Below are 21,806 nucleotides of genomic sequence, written 5' to 3'. Positions count from 1 at the left end.
AAGATCAGAACTCATTTTTTTTTTTACTCTTTCTTCTCTATAATCTGATAATCTCTGTGAAGTGATAGCCAAGAGGACAAAAAAAGACAAATAAAAGCAACTTGTTTTGGTTATGTGCTAACTTCTTTTCCTTCAAGTAGACAATCTCCTATCATGTCCATCCTTACTAATTTCCTTAGTTCAATCAATTGGAGCACCCTCTGTGTTTAAACAATATGCGATATATTGAACTACCTTTTATCAGTCAGGACATATTAAATTCATAAAATACAGTATTTCTGAAATTAGAGATGTATCTTTTTTTAAGACTTGATTTATTTATTTGACACAAAGAGAAAGCACAAGCATGGGGAGTGGGGGAGGGAACATGGATACATGCTGATCAGGAAACCCAATGCAGAGCTCAGTCCCAGGACTCCAGAATCATGACTTGAGATGAAGGCATATGTTTAACCTACTACTGAGTCATCCAGGTGCCCCAAAGATGTATCTTAATATGAATGGAATGGTGTTTTAGTGTTATGGTATAGTTTGATAGGAAAAATTTTAATTTTGTAGTGTTATATAAGATAATGCTATATCTTACAATCAGCATCTTAAAATTGATTGTGTGTGAGAGCGTTGTGTGTGTTTTGGTCAAATCCTGTAGAATGTAAACTTCTTAATTAGAATAACACCATGTCTCTGGTATACTTGGCACTTACTAGTCATCCAATTATCATTAGTAAAATTATTAAATAAAATGCTGTCTGCAGCAACATATGTGGATGCATGTGGTCTCATTGGAATGCCAAGTGCCTATACTTAAATAGTCTAGTAAAACCTGGAACATGTTCCAAGATCTGCAACTAAGAAGTATATGCACATCTCCAAAACTGAGTATAAGCAGAGGAAGACAAGCCCAGCCTAAAAATTCTAATTAGAGATGCTAGTGAAAATTAGAGAAAACTCCAGTTAATCCAAATTCATGTTGTCAAGAATTTTGAAAAAAAAAAGCATGATCAGTATTACCAGAAATTATAAGTACATGGTCTAATGGCAGTTGTGTAGAAAGTGCTCTGTTGTAAAGTTACCATCTTTGGTTAGTATGGAAGTAATGTCTCCATTTCTTTCTCTTTTCACTTTTCTTTTTCTCTATTTTTCTATCAGTTTTCATAAAGACTTCTCTTAGTCCACGAATTTGTGTGTTGATGTGAGTTATAGGCTGAATAATAGTCCTCCAAGATGTCAACACCTGGATCCCCCCCAGAACCTAAGAGTGTATTTCCTTGCATGGTAAAAAGAATTTTGCAGATGATTAAGGGTCAGGACCTGGAGATGCAGAGATTATTTTAAATGATCCGGGTGAACCAAATGTAATCACAAGTGTTCATATAAGAAAAAAGTGAAGGTAGGTTTGGCTATAGAAGAGAGTGCGAGAGAGAAAAGCAGCATCAGGAGGGAAGCAGAGATTAGAGGGATCCAGCCATAAGCCAAGGAAGTAGGCAACCTCTAGAAACTGGAAGAAGCCAGGAACAAATTCTTCCTTGATACCTCCTGAAGAAAGTAGCCCTGTAGACAATTTGATTTTAACTCTATCAGCCTTCTTCAGACTTCTGACCTCCAGAATAAACTTGTTCTTTTTTTTTTTTTTTTTTAGGTTTTATGTATTTATTTGACAGAAAGAAAGTGAGTGAGAGCACACAAGTAGGGAAAGCTTCAGGGTTCAGGGGGAAAGGGAGAAGCAGGCTCCCCACTGAGCAGGGAGCCCAGATGTGGGGCCCAATCCCAGGACCCTGAGATCATGACCTGAGCCAAAGGCAGGTGCATAACTGATTGAGCCACCCAGGTGCCCCCAAAATTGTTCTGTTTTAAGCCACTAAGTTTCTTTTTTTTTTTTTTTTTTTTTTTTTTTTTTTTTTAATCTTTATCTATTTACGACAGTCACACACAGAGAGAGAGAGAGAGGCAGAGACACAGGCAGAGGGAGAAGCAGGCTCCACGCACCGGGAGCCCGACGTGGGATTCGATCCCGGGTCTCCAGGATCGCGCCCCGGGCCAAAGGCAGGCGCCAAACCGCTGCGCCACCCAGGGATCCCAAGCCACTAAGTTTCTGATAATTTGCTACAGCTGCAATAAGTAAGCTAATACAATGTCCTACAAGTTTAGTTTTTAGTTCTCTCCTAACTATAGTCCCTGGGAAATTTCATCTCTGCCTGAAATTGCAGTCACTATCTATAAGCAGCTGATGCCCAAACCCCTTCTCTGATGGAACACACCTACCTAGATCTTATACATGGAATTTTAATACAAAAGCCCCCATTCAAGGCAGATTCTATGATGTTTGACCGACCACTTCTTTACAGATTACATTTAATCAACCACCAAATCTAAGATTTCATATCCTAATTGTTCCTAATTTACTTATTTTAAGCTCTCCTTTTTTCTCAGAGCACCATTGTGGTAAAATCTATCATGTTTCCATACTGTGGTAAGAGTGACATTTTGAAACACATTTAATTCCATCAATTCTCTTCTCCTAATTTTTTCCTGTTCTTAATTTGTAAGAGATTCTATTATTAATAATATAAATCTTATTTGGTAAGATACATACATCTCTATAGTCTTATAGTCTTATCTCAATATGGAATCATCTCCACATATATGCTTTAAATGATATTGATTGTTTCAGGCTAGTTATTTTGGAGAATATCCTTTGTTCTGGATACATGTGATTGTTTCCTTATGAAGCTATTATCCTTGTTCTTTCATCTCCTGTATTTCCTATAAGTGAACATTAGGCTTTTGGGCTGGAATAGATTCAGATGAAACATTTTAAGGATTCATATTTCCTGGGTGATTTTGGTTACTTTATATTCTTCTACACTAGGAATACCATGGTGTGAAGATACAATTCTAAAAATGATCCTCAGTTTGATCACTTCAGAAGGTGTATTTTTAAAATTTAAAATTTATAATTAATACGTAGAGTGATAATGGGCTTGTTTATATCTTTTCTAACAGTTTCATGTAATGAATATAGTATTCACTGACTATGATCAAATGGATTATAACATGGATTGTTATAAAATGGTGATTTTTAAATTTATGAGTTCCCATTCTTCTATAAATAACTATATATATAATATAATATATACACACAATTCAGATTGTGTATATACAATTATATACACAATTGTATATACACAATTGAATTATACAATCCAAAAACAGATTTTTTATTCAAATTGTTACCATGAAAATACCATTCCCGTACTGCTTACATCAATATCTAATACTTGCCACTAAGATAATGGACTGTTATTGATAATTTAAGAACATCTTTACAAATCTAGGATGTTTCAATCTCATGATATATGCTAAATCAATGATGTTAACAAAAGGGACTATTGTTATTCTATATCATAGAGAAGAAGGACCTGTCTAAGCACTCACTGTATGAAATCACTGTTCTAAGGGATTCTTGCATATTCTTTTTCCAGTCAATCCTCAAAATATACTATGTTTCTTGCAGCATTTGTTCACCAGTCCTTACCTGCCATCTTATTTTACAGATCAGAAAATTCATATTCTAAAAGGCTAATTAAGTTATTAAGTTTCCCAAGAATACAAAATTAGTTAAAAAAAAATAAGCAGAATTTAAATTCCTACACAGCACAGTGCCTCTCTGAAGTTCTAGTAATCTTTGTTTCACTGTTATGTTTCAAAATAGTGACTGTATTAGATTCTCCAGAGAAACAGAACCAATAGAAGTATGTGTGTGTGTGTGTGTGTGTGTGTGTGTGTGTGTGGCGAAAGAAAGAGGGATTTTAAGCAACTGTCTTAGGGAATTGTGGTTACTGGCAAGTCTGAAATCTGCAGGGCAGGTCAGCAGGCTAGAGACTAGGAAAGAGCTGCCGTAGTTTCAAGTGAAAAGAAAATCTAGATATAGAATTCCTTCTCCCCCAGGAAACCTCATCTTTTTCTCTGAAGCCCTTCAACTGATTGGATCAGACCCATCCACACTGTGGAGTATAATCTGCTTTCCTCAGAATCTACTGATTTCAACAGTAGTCACATTAAAAAACCAAACAAATAGGGGATCCCTGGGTGGCGCAGCGGTTTGGCGCCTGCCTTTGGCCCAGGGCGCGATCCTGGAGACCCGGGATCGAATCCCACGTCGGGCTCCCGGTGCATGGAGCCTGCTTCTCCCTCTGCCTGTGTCTCTGCCTCTCTCTCTCTCTCTCTCTCTCTCTGTGACTATCATAAATAAATAAAAAATAAAAATAAAAATAAAAAAAATTATTAAAAAAAAAAAAAAAAAAACCAAACAAATAAAACACACACATATCCACAGAAATACCTAGAATGGCATTTGACTCAATGGCTGTGCACCACAGCCTGGCCAAATTGACACAAGAAATTGACCATTATGGTCATATTCAGAAGATATGCTAAATTTCCATTTTATATGTATATGTTTAAAGTGCCATGCTTCACACACTCAACTTCCCCAGTGACTCTGCTTTTTTTTTTCTCATTGAAATAAATATCCACATTTAAATTATTTTTTCTTGTTTTTTATTGGTTGTGTTGTTTATAGATTCATTAAACTTTCTGTTCACCCATCCATCAATATTTTTGATATTTATTAAGATGTATGATACATTTAAACTAGAATCTATAGGAACTATAATGGCCATCAGTTAATGGCTTCAAATTTTAATCCAGAGACGGTCTTTATTGATGGTCCTCTTTGCTGGTCTTATGCACCCCCTTGTAAGATCTTAAAAATAACATTACAGTAAAAGCTATGGACAGAGTGTTCTTCTTTGAGAGTGAAAATAATGTCATCGTACTACAGACAAATACTTTACTGAACCCTATTCTCCAAGGAGCACACTAGATCCCAGAATGTTAAATATCCCAGAAAGGTGTAATATCCCATTCAATCTTCATCTTAAGTCAATAAGACTTCCAGGAAGGTCAATGTAGGCTTTCAGAAAAGTAGAAAAAGTATAGTATCCCTGAGATACTCCTTGACTACAAGTGAAATTTTGTTTCATTCATTTAGTTTCAAAATGATATCAAATACTTAAAATCCCCACATTCTTTCAAGAATTATATGGAATCTCCAAATTTTCCATCTCAATTCTCCTGCAACTTTAAACTAAGATAATGCATCAGCATGTCCAATAACTGAGAGGAACAAGTGGTAAGCTTTCTTACCTATCATTCAGGTACCACTTCATTTATCCTGACCTATTGCAATTATTCCCTCATTTTATAATTTTTACATCTACTACACTCTGGATAACTTTGTATTTATTCTTTAAGTCTATAACTTTGATCCTCAGATTGTGGCTGAGGCTCAGCTCTTCAGCTGCTACTTGTTTTAGGTAGAATGCAGCTCTTCAAGATTTAATTTAAAGCTGCAGATTGGGGCATCTGGGTGGCTCAGTGCTTGAGCGTCTGCCTTTGGCTCAGGGTGTGATCCTGGAATCTGGGATCGAGTCCCACATCAGGCTCCCTGCATGGAGCCTGCTTCTCTCTCTGTGTGTCTCTCATGAATAAAAAAAATAAAATCTTTAAAAAAGGAATCTAAAAAAATAAAATTGCGGATTAATTGGCTGGTGTTATATTGAGTCTTTTCCAATCCCTTGTTTATATGCTTTGGACATGAGACTTATTCTAAAAATAATGTAACACTCCGTGTGGACTGGCAACAATAGGAAAGGGATCATTTGGACAGACATATAACATCTATACCAGAAACCCATACCTCTTACGTATTTTTAGAAATCACTGATAACTTTTAAAAATTCTACAAGCTTTAATCATTTCATTGGAAGCTTTAGTATTATTTAGAAATAGCGATTATAAAAAAAGAAATAGTGATTATTCTATTGATTGTGAGGAGCATAGAAATAGCATAGTTACTTTGTTCCTTATATTATTGATACTAAAGAAAAAAATGATACAAGAAAAGTTCTATGGCTCATAGTAAATATGTATCTATTATTGGAAAGGACCCAGTAGAGTTACCTGTTTAGCTTTGGCTCTGACCTTCAAGACATCCTAGAGTTTCAGAAAATATTCTTTCGCTAAAAATGAATGAAACTGAAGCAGAGAATTTCAAGAAAGAACTTGAGCCTCAAGGGATACGCCTGTACACAGATTAGCATGGCTGGAAGTTGAACAAAGGGGCAGCCACAAGCTTTCTCCTGACCTTTTCCCTTCCCTCAGTGGCATTTATATGAGCTTAGACTGCAAGTATTTTAGAGATGGCAGAAAGCAGATCTGGACGCAGCTCCTGTTATACTGATTATTTTTTGCTCCGAAGAAATGTAGCAAGTTATTTTTTTCTTTTTTTCCCCTTGACCCCTGACATAACTATAAAGAAGAAAGAAGAAGAAGAAGGAGAAGAAGAAGAAGAAGAAGAAGAAGAAGAAGAAGAAGAAGAAGAAGAAGAAGAAGAAGAAGAAGAAGAAAAGAAGAAAAGAAAAGAAAAAAAAGAAAAGAAGAAGAAAGTGAAAAGGAAAAGACAAGAAAAATAAGAAAAAGAAATTAACTGTCATAAGGTAAATATTAGAAAACAAAAAGTATGTTCTATATTCTATATTGGTAGATGAAAATCTAGTTTTTGATACTACAAGGCAGTTAAGTTGATGTGAATTTAATCCTGTTCATCTTATGAAGAGGAAGTTCTTTGTGCCAATTTGTAGAGAGAAAAATTTAGGGAGCACTAGGACAAAAATAATTAAAAGGAAAACCACTGGGCACCTGGGTGGCTCAGCAGTTGAGCATCTGCCTTTGGCTCAGGTTGGGATGAGTTCCTCACTGGGCTCCCCTCAGGGAGTCTGCTTTTCCCTTTGCCTACGTCTCTGACTCTCCCTGTGTGTGTCTCATGAATAAATAAATAAAATATTTTTAAAAATGGAAACCATCTTTGTATTCAGTAGTGACATTTCTACTAACGCCATTTTAGAGTTTTTTTTTTTTTCCTGTATAGGTATTATACTTATACAGTAAGAAGAAAATGTTAATAGTAGCAAAATTAATCTATGAGGAATTATTCTATGTTAACATTCTTGTTGAACTTAATTCCTGGAAACTTTACTAGCATTGATTTTTGACTTTTTGACAATTGTTTCTATTAAAGCAAAATTAAAGCATACATAAAGACGCACGCAGATTATAATACACACACACACACACACACACACACACACAGCCATTGACCTTGATGCACAAAGAAACAAAAAGTGTTCATAGCAAATGCTATTGCTGCCCCATCCCATATACTCTCTCCCAACTGACTTTGCCACCAGTTTTAGTTAATAGTATCTACCTCACCCTCAGCTTTTCATTTTAAGGCCTTCTTTCATCCTGTCTTCTGAAAAAAATGTTTTTAACCATTTGACTAAGGTATGACTGACATGTAAAAAGGCATACAAATTTAATGTATACAATTTCTTGAATTTGGGGTAAGTATAAATCCATAAAATCATCACCACTATCAAGGCCAGAGACATATCCATTACATCTGAAGTTTACTCCTATCTCCATTATTATTATGATGATTATTATTTTTGTCAGCATAGGTGGTAAGAACATAAAACATAAGAGCTACCCTCTTAGTAAACTTTGAGAATACAATACAGTATTGTTGAGGACTTTGTTGGTTACTGAGAACTTGCTTGGATACAATTAGGGACAACTTGTAAGTTTTAGGGAGCTGGTATTCCTCAATTCACCCTCAAACAGTGGAAACTGGGGTCATCAAAGCATCAGTGCAAGACCTCTCTTCTGGAGGGACGATTCTGAATCTTGTCCCACAGTTTCCCAGAAGATCTTTAGAGGACTGAGCCAGAACTCTAAAACAGCAATTATATTAACCCAAGCTTCTCTTCCCTGCCTTACACTCTCTTACTCGTTCTTTCTGAGATCACTTCTCATATACATTACCTGTACCCAAGTTCTTATCTCTGAATCTGGGTTTTATGGCCACTTGAACCTGACATAGTGGAACAAAACAATTATAGTTGTTCATTTAAGTTACTTCTGTTGTTCAAAAAGTCAATGATAGAAATAGAAAACCCGGTGAAATTGAATTCTGACAGGATTGTAAGATGACTAAAACATACTGATTTTCAATTTAATTATTTTACCTTTGTGGATCAAAGGACTCCCATGATAAATGCAACTATATTAAAGCTATCTCAGTAAAAATATTTTAAGTGAATTATACATTTGCTTTTACTGATGTAGAATAAAACGATTCTCCAGTTACAAAAAAATTTGAAAGTTTCCTCCAATTATTTTTAATGAGATTTCAACTATTCATATTTGTTAGTTGTCCAAAAAAAGGAAATAATTCTAGTCAGTGTATTTATCACTATTATCATTAGTATCTTCTCTATTGAAAAATGTGTATTTTGTTTAATCTTCAAAATTACTTAACTATCTCCAAATGAATTCTATTCCAAGTAAATTTTATTTTAGTTTCTCTCTTCTTGCCATAGAGAATAAAGCACTTCCCTAAGGGGGGGAAAATAAACTGAGGTGATTCACAATACCTGCCTTAAGATAAATTTGTTTTATTTCCTTTTAAATTAAATTTGGATATTTATTATATCCATAATACAAGATCACTTACAATACCTGAGAGTGAGATTGTGCATTCAAGGTTGCCCATAGCACAGCTCATTTTGAGTAAATGTAAACAGTAATACCCATACTTTTTTATTGGCTAATGCTATAAGGTGGCATCTGTCATCAGCATCCTCATATAAACTCACCATTGCTAGAGCATCTGTTCCATCACACAATGTTCTATTTCTGTGTCTCGCACATCTCACTAGAGAGGAACAAATATACTATTTTAAAATAAGTTGCCAGTGTTTCTAAATGAGAACTCAAATCATCTTGCCAGAAATGTACGTGACAGAATAGGAATAAACTGTGACTTGTGACTTTAATGATTATAAAAAATGGGTTAATTTTTTCATTTATATTTAAATATTAAGATTATACAATTAAGTAATTGGAGCACAGGTTTGTGCTCCACTTTTCATCTTTTTTTTTTTCCTAGTATGTGTAACTTAGTTTTTATTTTGGATTGTAAATCTATTAATAAATATCATGAGAGTGTGACAAATCTTCTTGAAACTTGGTAAATTCAACATAGTTAATTCTCTATGCCAAATATTCTCCTGGGACACAATGAATTAGAATTGAAACATTAATTCATTTATCTGTTCATCCATTCATTCTATAAGTATTGTTTGATCATAATATGTGCAGGGACATAGGGATAAAATAATTTTTAAAAAAAGCAGTGGCAGAAAAGTGCCTGTTTTCATGAATTTTTCATCCTGGAAGAGGAAGGTGGAGAATAAGAATAAATAAATAAAACATTTAATATATATCAGATGGTGTAAGTGCTGTGAAGGGAAATAAAAGATATAGGGTAAAAGTTGCAAAAGAGAGTGTTACTTTAGAAAGTGATTTGGGAAAGGTTTCTGATTCAGTGGAAAATATCTCAAGTGAAGTTAATAATTGAAATCAAAGATTCAGGAAATAGGTAGTTATTTTTCCCTTGTAGAAAAGCTGATTGTAAAACACCTTGAACTGTTAAAAGAAAGTAATACACTTGTGGCAAAAACTAGTTAGGGAAACCATAAGAATCAACAAAATGAAGAATCTGCAATCCCAAAGCAGAGGGTAAAAATATGTAAGAAAATCTCCAACAGGCCAGTACCTAGGAAGACTTTCTACTGTGCTTCAGTGCAAGCATGTATTTTGATGCAAACCCTCTACATTGTTTATGCAACTTAATGTAGGAGAGACTGCATTTTCTTTGTTTAAGAAGTGCAGCATAAATTATTACCATGATGTTAAATTATTCTTCTTACTGCTTTACAACTGTTTGAGAACATTTTGCATGAGAAAAAATATGTCCAAATATAAATGAAGGCCACCCAATGTGTGAAAGGTAGCAGCATTCTGTGGCACATGGTGTGCTGCTCAAAGAAAGAAAGGACATGACAACTTTTCATTTAATCATGTATTTATTCCATTAATTTATTTAAACAGTATTCACTTCAAACTAAGTAGATATGCCATAGGACTAAGAGTTCAAGTTTTATTGCTGTTCACAGAACATAAACTACTGCCATTATTTCGTTTTAATTGTAAAACGGCTAAAAAATAGTTCTGAATTTGTAGAATATAAATGATCAGAAAACCATGTTGTATTTAAACCAGATTTTCAAATAATAGTGGATGTAAGCTTCGGAAAAAATAAATAAATGAGTAAATCAGTGGAAAATTTGAACAAATACAACCTTTTACTATGATGTTAAGATAGGATTTCCTTTCGTCAAGCTTAGCATTTAGTTATAGCAATAGCACCTCTAAAAATAGTGGGGAAGTACCAAACAGGTAATGGTCAGTATTATAACTAAGACTCAATCTGCATATTATCTGATGGTGTGTGCCTATTGTTGTGAGAATCATACACCTTCTAGGTCAAAAGATCTGGATTCCAACTCTGTCACTGCAATTTCCTAACAGGGTAATTTTGAGTTTCAGTGTGTTCATCTCTGAATAATCAACTATGCAAAACTTTCTGAAGGGAGACAGAGAAAAGGAGAGAAGCGCAAATGAGGCAATGCTTGTAAAAGTTACCGAAAGTAGTTTTGGTTTTAATCTCCATTAGTAACAGTATTTCTGAATCATAGTTTTATTGATTTCTTCATCTCTTTATTGAACAGATGTGTATTGAGCCCCAGTTATATGGCAAGTACTGTTCTGGGTGCTGCATATATAGCACAGAATAGACCAGTCCTCTGCTCCTGGCAAGCTTATATTCTATGGGAGGGAACAGAAGATGAACAAATAAACAAGCATATCAACTACCAGGTAAGATTAGAAACACTGGAAAAAATAACGCAAAATAAGATGGTGCAGAGTGACAGCCTTTTGGGAGAACTATTTTATTTTATTTTGTTTTAAAGATTGATTGATTCATTCATTCATTTTAGAGGGGCAGAGACCGGGAGAGAGAGCTGTGAGGGGCAGAGAGAGAAAAATCTCAAGCAGACTCCCTGCTGAGTGTGGAGTTGATTGGGGCTAGATCCTACCACCCATGAGATCAGGACCTGGGCCAAAACTGAGAGTTGGTCACTCAATCAACTGTGCCACCCAGGCGCAGGCCAATCAGGGAAATCCTAAGAGATGTCACATAATGAGCGAGATGCATGAAAGAAGGGTGAAGACTATGAAAGTTTTTAGATAAGAGAGTTTCAAGAAATTGTTCAAATAAATGTAAGGGAAATAAACTCTGTGTATCGGAAAAAGCACAAGAAGACAAGGTGAGGGAGGAGCAGTATGATAGAAGGCAGGACCAGAGAGTTGTGGAAGAGGACGTAATATGGGAAAGGAGATGGGGATAATCAGAAAAGATAGAATAAAGGATTTTACCAGGATCTGAAGGAAAGTTGATTTGTGTACAGAAGGAGAAGGCAGAGCATCCATGATGAGGCAAACATGGAAAAGGAATTGAGTAAAACAAGCATGAAAGTATTGAGGGAATTAGGATCATAATGTGAATTGTAATGGGATAGTGAGTCAAAGTCAGAGTTTAGAAACAAGCAGCTGTAAAACAGTTCTTTGAAGTAAAAAATTAATTGGCAATGATAAAAAGGATGGATTGAAATGATGAGCATCTGAGGTCAAAGGTTCCCATGAGATGTAAGCCTAAGTAGGCTAACTGCTTTAAGAAATGAGCTGGGTTTGCACAAATAGTTTATCTCTTGTGTAAAACACAGAGAGGGCAGACCCTCATGGGGGTGCTGCTCTACAGGGTCTTCCATTCCCCCAGAGTCCTGCCAGATGGTGGCTTCACTGGCCTCTTAAGTTCTTGAATTCTTCTCCTTTCAACCAACTGATGGGAAGAGAATAGCCTGGGGTTCAAGGGCGTTTCTTCTCTATTCTGGGAAGGGGGACTGATTGCCTCATATTCAATTAGTTGGACCTAAGTCAGGTGGCCACACGTTACTGAAAAGGAGCCTGGAAATTACGGTCCAGGTGTATAATCAGGAAGAAAACCCAAAACAGAGAAAATAGAGGCAGAGGTTCACAGACATTAGGTATAAGTAGATAGCATGAAAGAAATGTAGTCCAAAAATATACATACTAGAAAGAATAATAGCATATGTAAAATAAATAGCACAAAGGAAACTTCGATATCATAGGTGCTATCTCTCTTATTTTAACAGTCCTATTAAAATAAATATGAAAAATAATCATCAAACAGCTTTTTGATAAATATCATTAGGGCCAACTTTTTATAACAAAGTGTTCTTTTATTAAAATATTACCTTTAGAGTTAAATTTCATATTTTCCGGCTTTCTACCCACTCTTAGAGTATATCAGTGTGGACTGTGACATTTCAATAATGGGATTATTTTTAATCATTTATTTTTCCCATGTTCTCTAAGTGAATAATTCTGGTTCATTATGTCCTCATTCTAAAATGCAATATGTGTATGCATCTGTGTGATTGTTATTTATTGAAAAACTATTTTTTCTTACCAACTAGAAACTTAAAAAGAGCTTAAAATGAGGCTTTCCTCTTAATTTAAGGCAGAAATATAAAAATAGCAGCTTCGTATCTGGAACTATTTGGAAGCATCACTGAAAGCAAGATTTTAAAATATAAAATAATATTCTTTGAAGATAATGTAATAGTTGTGAACTTATCCAGAATGGTTGTTAAAATCACATTTGGCCCTACAAATCTGACCTGTAGGTACAGATTTGGCTTACAATGAACCATGAAAAATTGATCAATTTTTCCTATGCTCTAAACATCTATGTAGTAGTAGTGGTGCGGTCATTATAATAAAACAATTACATTTTTTGAAGTTCACTTTGACATTAGAAAAGTATCCTCAAGCAAGCACGTGATCCAGGTAGCAATTCTCTTGATCAAGGAAACATGACAGAATTATTGTTGATTAAATTCAGGCGTAGCAGTAATTAAACCTATATGTGTAAAATAACTCTTGGCCTTACATCTGAAGTAAAATCCTACAATTCTCTCATATTTATTCTCTCTCCCTTCTCTCATGGTATTATCTGATATCTTAAATCTGACTAAATCTTGTTATTTAAAAATATTAACTTCTGATGTAAGCAGATTCTATTAATGATAGTACTTGTAGAAATCAGTGTTTTTTAAAAGCATTTTTCCTCATATATCCCTCATGAATATATAATAAAACAGTATTTTCAAGAAACTTACTAGTTTGACGACTAAATGGTAACAGTTTAAAATAACTAAACATTTTGAAATTTCGAGGCATTAGATAATGGCATTTAAAAATGGACAGGTTATGTCAGCTTTTTAAATTATATCCAATGAGATATAAATATCATAATGATTGGATACAAAACATCACTAATATAAAAGAAATACACAAACAAGTATAATACTGCATTGCATGATTTTTGCTTCTTTAGATCATATTCAATCCCAATTCCTTCATCAAATTTTATTCACATATATACAATATGCTTAAGTCTTTGTTGAAAGCCTTTTATTATTTCTCTACAATAATAAATATTAAATATACATGTTATTTATGTATAATTATTTATGTATGTATATATGTATTATTTATGTGTGTGTGTATTTATTTATTTATTTATTTATTTAAATTTAAGGGCACTTTGGTGGCTCAGTCAGTTAGGAGTTAGGAGTCTGCCTTGGGCTCAGAACATGATCCCAGGTTCGTGGGACAGAGCCTAGCATCGGGCTCCCTGCTCAGTGGAAACCTGCTTCTCCCTCTCCTTCTGCCCCTCTGCTGCTTGTGCTCTCTCTCTCTCTTGTTCTCGCTTTCTCCTTCTCTCTCTCTCTCTCTTAAATAAATAAATACAATCTTAAAAAAATTAAATTATTTTTAAAATGTCTTATAAGCATAAGATAGTAAATATTAAAAATTATTTTAAATTGACACACCTTTACTATTCTATATAAATATAATGAACAATTGATCAGATATTCTATCATGTATCCATGGATGAATACTATTTATGGTGAGAGTAATGTGGAGTTGAATTTTTTAATTAAAAAAATAGGTCTGAACATGAAACTATCTTCATATAAGTATATAGATTTGAACAGATTTTTTATAAGCCTAACTAAATTCTTTGAATCTCTTCTGAGTTTTGTGCCAAAAATCTCATGCTGATTTACCATTAAAAAATATTTCATCATCTGTCATCTGATAACTAAATTTGGTTCTCCTTCAGTTCTGTTAAAAAGTATGAATTGGAAACCACCTGAAAACCATTTGTCTTCTAGTCATTAGTCTTTTATTTTCTCAATTTTAACGCCAAAATCTAGTTTATCTCCTGTATATATACCAGAGAGAGGGAGGGAGGGAGGGAGTGTGGGAGGAAGAGAGAGAAAGAAAGAGAGAGGTAATGAGAGACAGAATGAGGGAAACAGGAGAATTTTACATCCTGGAACAACATACCATAATGAGCCTTAGGATGGGTGAGAAGTGTCCCTTTTTAGTATAAAGTGTAGATAAATGTATTAGAGAGAGGAGATGTAGAAAAGAAACTGCTTCACTCAGAAACCTTATCAGTCTTAGGAAAGAATCCATATGGAAGTGAGGATCAGGAAATTAATTTTCTTAAAACCATCTGTGCTTGTATCTTATAACCCCAGGCTATGTATACCCCAGTTGGAAGACAACTGGCCTAAAGAGGCTGTCTGCAAACTGGAGACAATCCCTTGGAGAATTTGAATATGCAGACTGACACTGTTTCCTTCCTTAGTCCCTTTTTGAGGGGGGTCACATGTCACAGATGGCATGTGATATGTCCTGTGTAAAGAGTAGAAGTTCTACATCCTAGAATGATTGACAGTGTCACACTTAATCTTATATTTGCCTCAGCATAACTTAATGAAGTTTGCATGTGCACAGCTGAACGAACTTACACACTATATGTTTTGTAGTTTTAATTAATACAATACTTACAAAATGGACAAGTGGACTACAGAGATTTCTGCAAAACAAAGACATATTAAAGATAACATATGATTAATAATCCAAACATCAGCAAACATCAGAAGATGGCAGAAATCAAGTTCAATCTTCTGGTAGACCACACTACAAGACAAAAACAGTAATGGTTTAAACTGACATGACAAGCAGACACCAAAAAATTTCTATCATGAGAAGACAACGTGAAGTATAAGTGTACTTAATGGAATCATTAAAATACGTTTTATCATTGTTCACACCTCTGTATTTTTTGTGGCTTATAGTGTACATACTTGCATTAAGTAGGAAGTGTGTGTACATAATTTATAAATAAATAAATGTATTTTGTAATGCTTTTCCAAAAAAAATTTAATGATGGAATGTGGTATCAAAAAATTGGTGGGACCGTGCTCATTTTGGCAGCACACATACTAAAATTGGAATAATACAGATATTCACATGACCCCTGCACAAGGATGACATGCAAATCTTTGAAGCATTTCATATTAAAAAACAAAAATTTGGAGAGACCACTTGTCTAGAGAAAATACTAGGATTAACTTTCTTATATGATAAAAATAACAATAGCTTAGAAGCTCCCTATCTGGAAATTTTGTCAGCTATATTTCCTTTCTGTTTTGTGCACTAAATGACAAATATAGAAATGGCAAATAGAGACTTTGGAACAGTCTATTTCCAGTGATGCTTATGACAACATAATTATGCTATTCTACATGTGTAGTGTCAATGATACTATGATTTTCACATAATTTGTATGTAAATAATTAAAGACAATGATTTTTTTGGAACAGCAGCATATAAAGATTGGAAAAAGATATGTAATTAGACACAATTTTCTTTTAAGGTGAGTCATTGCCCAGCAACATTCTTACTCAATATAAATTCCAACGGAACTTCCAGAGTATTTGAGTCATGACCTGAACACTGCTTTGTTTGAACCTGGTGTTCCTATCACAGAGAAGCAGAAGTCTCCAAAGGAAAAAAAAAATCAGTTTCTGCCAATTTTACAAGTTGGTTATAGCTATAATAATCAATTCCTTCACAGAGACAGAGTTTGCATATAAGATTTTGTGTGTGTGTGTGTGTCTGTGTCCTTATAGGACCTGCCCTGGGCAGGTGTTCAATTTGGTGATAATATTACCATTAATGCATATTTTGCAGTTTAACAAACATGGAACAAATATTTTTATTTCACTGCTGCCAAATTATAGAAACGTAATTTCTAGAAGATTTGACTTGAAAAAAACCCTACGCTTTAATATAATCAATGAGTACCGAAAATGTCTTCCATCTAGTTCCTTATTTCAGATGTAAGAATTGCACTCCACACAAAAAGAATACAAAGAAAGTGCTAAACAACTGAAAGTAAAATTCATACAACTTAGGACACAAAAGCACCTGGAAAAGAACCAGAATGAATAAATGAATTTATCTGCACTACTTAACAGTTCTCAAGCTAGCACATGTGAAGAGACTGGACAATAAGACTGAGGCTGAAACTGACTTTGAAAACAATGAAAAAACCAGGTTTAGAAATGGCTATAGGAAAACATTTTTTAAATTGTGAAAATGGCCTTTTATTAGGCATTGAGCTATTTCAGCCACATGTGCAAACACAATTACAGCGATTTTACCAGTAGTTGTGTGCAAATTTGAATAGTAATTATACACATGTACACGGTTTCATTGGAATTTAATGCTTATCTTTCCAAAATATGATATTAATTAAAATTTAACTGTTTTTAGTTAAGTAAAATAAAATAATGATACTGATTTCAGTTATTCTTAACTAATTTTTTTTTCTTTTTAATTTAAGCTTCTATTTAGAATTGGTACTCAGGATACCGTAAAAATTTTTCATTAAGCAAGGAGGAAGAACATATTCCACTTAAAAAATATAGCCCAACATAAACCCACAGCCAAGTACTAATCTAGATTTAATACTTGATATCATTGTGACTTTTGTGATTTCCTTAGGGTAATGCTAAAAAGCTTTAAAGCAGTTTGCCTCAAATGGTGTCTCTCCTGAGTCTGCTACTCATCCAAAACATAACCCATTAAAAACTGTTAAGTAAGAAGACAGGAAAAATTAAAGAATAGTAGGAAAAAATGCATTGTGCATTAATTTATAAAATCTGTATTATTTAAATATATTTTGTGTCACCAGATTGAAAATCTGTATGTCCTCTAAATGCAAAGATACTTAAAAATTAGCATTTTAGGGGTGCCTGGATGGGCCAGTTGGTTAAGCATCAACTGTTGGTTTTAGATCAGGCCATGATCTCATGGGTCATGAGATTAAGTTCTGGGATGAGCTCCGTGCTCAGCAAGGACTCTGCTTGAAACTCTCTCCCTCTGCCCCTCCCCTCCCCCCACTCGCACTTTTCTTTTTCTTTTCTTTCTTTCTTTCTTTCTTTCTTTCTTTCTTTCTTTCTTTCTTTCTTTCTTTCTTTCTTCTTTCTTTTCTTTCTTCTTTCTTCTTCTTCTTTCTTTCTTTTCTTTCTTTCTTTTTCTTTCTTTCTCTTTCTTTCTTTCTTTCTTCTTTCTTTCTTTCTTTCTTTCTTTCTTTCTTTCTTTCTTTCTTTCTTCTTTCTTTCTTTCTTCTTTCTTTCTTTCTCTTTTTCTTTTTTCTTTCTCTCTCCCAAATAAATAGATAAATCTTAAAAAAACAACAACAGCATTTTATTTTGAACATTTTGCAAGTAAATATACCATGATCTTGAAATTTGAAGATTCTTTTTTTTTAGATTTTTTAAATTATTATTATTCATGAGATACACACACACACAGAGGCAGAGACATAGGCAAAGGGAGAAACAGGCTCCATGCAGGAGCCTGATGTGGGACTCGATCCGGAGATTCCAGGATCAGGCCCTGGGCCAAAGGCAGGCACTCAACCAGTGAGCCACCCAGCCTCCCCACCGCCTTTTTAGATTTTTGGGGGAATTTGAAAAGATTCTTAACACATTTAAGGATATATGAATAATTTTAACATAGAGTAGTTATCCAAAAATCACAAAGCATGATAATTTGTGAAAAGTTCTTAGCGATGAATAAGGGGGCATAAAACATTTAAAAATCAATGTAACTAATCTTATAAACATGACTTGATTATATACACATTGTTATATCTCAGATTATTCTAGACATTGACAGCAAAAATCATTAGTACAGGTTTTCTGCTACTAAAGACTTTATGTAATACAAGAGTCATTATATCACTAACCCTAATAACAAAATGCAAGAGGAAAGAGTTATTTATTCTTTAAGGTTTGGCTTATTGGCAAATACTTGAAAAAGAAGTAGTGTTTGAGAAGATCATTATAGAATAAGAAGGAATTCCACAGGCAGAAAAGTCGAAAATATATTGCATTCCATCCCATTGCTAACACCTCATATTTTCTCATTTCTTCTTCATTTCCACATTTCAGAATTATCTAAATCATTTTAAAACATTTTTTAATCTCTCAGGTTTTGTTTGGAAGGACATTTTCTATGAGAAACCATCCATGAATCAACAATACTAAACAGTTTTCCTTGTTATTCAGTTTGAGTATCTTACCTTTTGATCAAGGAATTTAAGCTGCTCATAGTTACTCTCATAACACTATATTTGGTCCATTGCATGGTTTTATTTTATGCTTTTTAATCTTATGCTTTTGGGGGGTTCCTTTTTGTTCCATCTTTTACTGACTTACTTCTTTCTGCAGATTTAAAAATGAAGGTGCTAATTTCAGTTTACCTACTTAAAGATACTGACATCTATTTTTTAATGATCCATATTTATATTAAATAACACAGTTAATTTTTAGACTCTTTTAACTCATTTTCCTTACATTATTTCCCTAACATTTTCCCCAGTTTATATTTAATTTATTTTGAAGTCACAAGCTCCATATTTAAAACAATAAATTTAAATTCCAAGATAAAGAGAAAAACTTATCTTTCAAGATAAAGAATTTTTTAGACTTAAACATTGTATTTTGGAGTTATAATAGTTATTTACATACATTAAAAACCTACCCATTCCCATAGACTTTAGTATTTTTATACATTTATATTGGTGTTTAGCTATTGAATGTTCATAGTTATTTCTTAGCTCTTGATGATATGGAAAAATTCTTCCAAAAATTTTTGATGAAAATATATTTGAGCGTTAGTGTTTTGAAGCAATGCAGGACTTGATGTTTCCTTCACACATGAACAATTATCTTTGCAAGGGATTCACCATTTTCAATCACAGTCATTTTCCTATTAAACCTCTATTGACTTTGCTGCACTGCCTTCCTGCATTTATTGTTGCATAGAAAAAAACAGAATGAAACAAAAAAACCTCCATGAAGTCTTTAGAAAAAAATCACTGTAGAAGTTAACAATAAAGAAAATGAAAAGTTTAATGAAAAATTAGTTGTAAAAGGAGAACAACTTCACTTTGGAGAAAGGAGAGACAACAATATTTATCCCTTGCCAAATACCTAAGTATTTCACAGTTTATCAGCTTTACAGACATTATGGAGAATATGTTGACAATATCTAGTTAAGATTAAAATCTTAATCTTACACTTACAACCCTTTGATTCCATCTATAAATATATAAGTTTAGATGCATTTTAACAAAACATGCGCAAAAGTCTTCATTACATTGCCAACAGTGGAAAAAGTGGATAAAGTGTACATTAACTCATTTATCAGAATACTGTAAAACTACATAACTAACTGAAAGAGATACATCTATATATAAGTTGAAAATATAATGCTAACAGTAAAACTACAAATTAAAGAATGTTATATATGACATGGTAAATATTTGTGAATTATTTAAAACCACACAAACTATATTTTCTTCATTTAATTTAATTTTAATTTAATCAATTTAAATGCATATGATTCACAAAGTTCTATAAAGTTTATTAATAAAAGAGTGGCTCAGTGTCTCCTCCCCTGACTTCTCTCTTTCCAAAATCAACATTTTTGACCCTTTTGGCTGATTTTTTGTATATATATCCCTATATCTCTAAATAAAATACACATGCTTTAGCATATCAATTTTTAAGGTTATACATTATCTATTGATCTTGCAATAATAAAGATAATAATTTAGTTTTCTTTCATCATTCACCTTAATTGCATTTCATCACATCTTTCAGCCACACATATTTATCAAAATTTTTGTTAGATTTACATTCAATATTTGCAGTTATTAATTACTGCAGGTCAACTACTGCAGGTCATTACTATCAGCAGGTCATTCAAGAGGTATCACTTTATTAGTTGTCTTTTCCTTAAAATGTTGTTTTCCCTGAATAACTGTATTATCCTTTCTACCTATCACTAAAATAACCCCAAGTTATTTATGTCACGAATTTCCTTGAATTAGTATGCATCAGATATTTTGTCAATTTTACCTTCTTAAAGAAATCTTTCAACAACCTTCTGATCTCTCTAATCAGGACTGTTTGGCCTCCATACCTGGAATACAGATCTCATCTTGGGATCATCCTTGACCATATTCTGAGAATTCTATTCTTTTTTACCTCTGTGCCAGGAACGTATTTTTTGAATACACATGTAATTATTTCTGGTTTCTACTCTTATTTCAGTTGAACACATCATCCAATGTCTTCTTAAGAAAAATTGAACTGGAAGTACTAAGTAGCATAAATTAATTTGGTCTTCACACATATTGATGATTCAGCTAGATGTAAAATTTAAGGTTGGGAGTATTTTTTTCTTGCAAGTTATGCTCCACAGTGTTCTACTTACCAGTGTTACCATTCACATACTTAAAGATATTAAGCTAAGTGAGACAAGTCCGTCAGAGAAAAACAAATACCATATTTCCGCTTATGTGAAATCTAAAAAACAAAACAAATGAACAGACTTTTAAATAAAGAGAACAAACTGGTGATTATCGTGTGGGGGGTAGGTGGGTGTATAGGTGAAATAGTTAAAGGGGATTAAAAGGTACAAACTTCCAGTTATAAAATAAGTAAGTCACAGTGATGAAAAGCACAGCATAGGGAATATAGTGAGTAATATTGCAACAACATCGTACAATGACACAAAGGGACTATACTTATTGAGGTGAGCATTGAGTAATGTATAGAATTGTTGAACCACTATGTTGTACACCTGAAACTAATATAGCATCGTATGTTGATTATACTTCAATTAAAAATAATTAATAATAGACACTAAATAACTAAAGTAATTCCAATTCCTGACATTTTATGTGTATCCTTTTTTTTTTTTTTCTCTTTCTGGAAACTAATGGATCCTTCTCTTTTTCATCATTGTCCTGAAATGTCATAACATTATGTCTTTGCCTAAATCTATTTTAGGTTATGGGCTTTCAATATCCAGACTTGTGTCCTTCATTTTTATATGTTTTACATTAATTATTAATTGGGTGATTTTCTTTCATTATCTTTTCTCTCTTTCTGGAATTATTTTAGAATGTTTGACTTTCCAGCAAGGCCTCTGGATTTCTTTTTCATTTTTTTCTTTAGTCCTCTGGATTTCTTTTTTTTTTTTTAATTTTTAATTTTTATTTATTTATGATAGTCACAGAGAGAGAGAAAGAGAGAGGCAGAGACACAGGCAGAGGGAGAAGCAGGCTCCATGCACCGGGAGCCTGATGTGGGATTCGATCCCAGGTCTCCAGGATCGCGCCCTGGGCCAAAGGCAGGCGCCAAACCGCTGCGCCACCCAGGGATCCCTGGATTTCTTATATTCATTCT

The 21,806-nt window shown here is 33.6% G+C and overlaps 1 long non-coding RNA gene and 1 other non-coding gene across 2 annotated transcripts in view; one reads left to right on the top strand and one right to left on the bottom strand.

Moving 5' to 3' along the window:
* The window catches only part of LOC121472588, an 84,093-nt gene that overhangs the window by 44,212 nt on the left and 18,075 nt on the right, over nucleotides 1-21,806 (bottom strand). The gene's annotated exons all lie outside the window — the stretch shown is intronic.
* LOC121474308 lies at nucleotides 15,453-15,556 on the top strand. The gene has a single exon (XR_005983327.1). It is a non-coding gene; the product is annotated as a U6 spliceosomal RNA (small nuclear RNA).

Source organism: Vulpes lagopus, chromosome 12, assembly GCF_018345385.1.
Source record: "Vulpes lagopus strain Blue_001 chromosome 12, ASM1834538v1, whole genome shotgun sequence".
NCBI lineage: Eukaryota > Metazoa > Chordata > Mammalia > Carnivora > Canidae > Vulpes > Vulpes lagopus.
The sequence above is the reverse complement of the archived record's forward strand: the minus strand, read 5'-3'. Positions and strand labels throughout refer to the sequence as shown.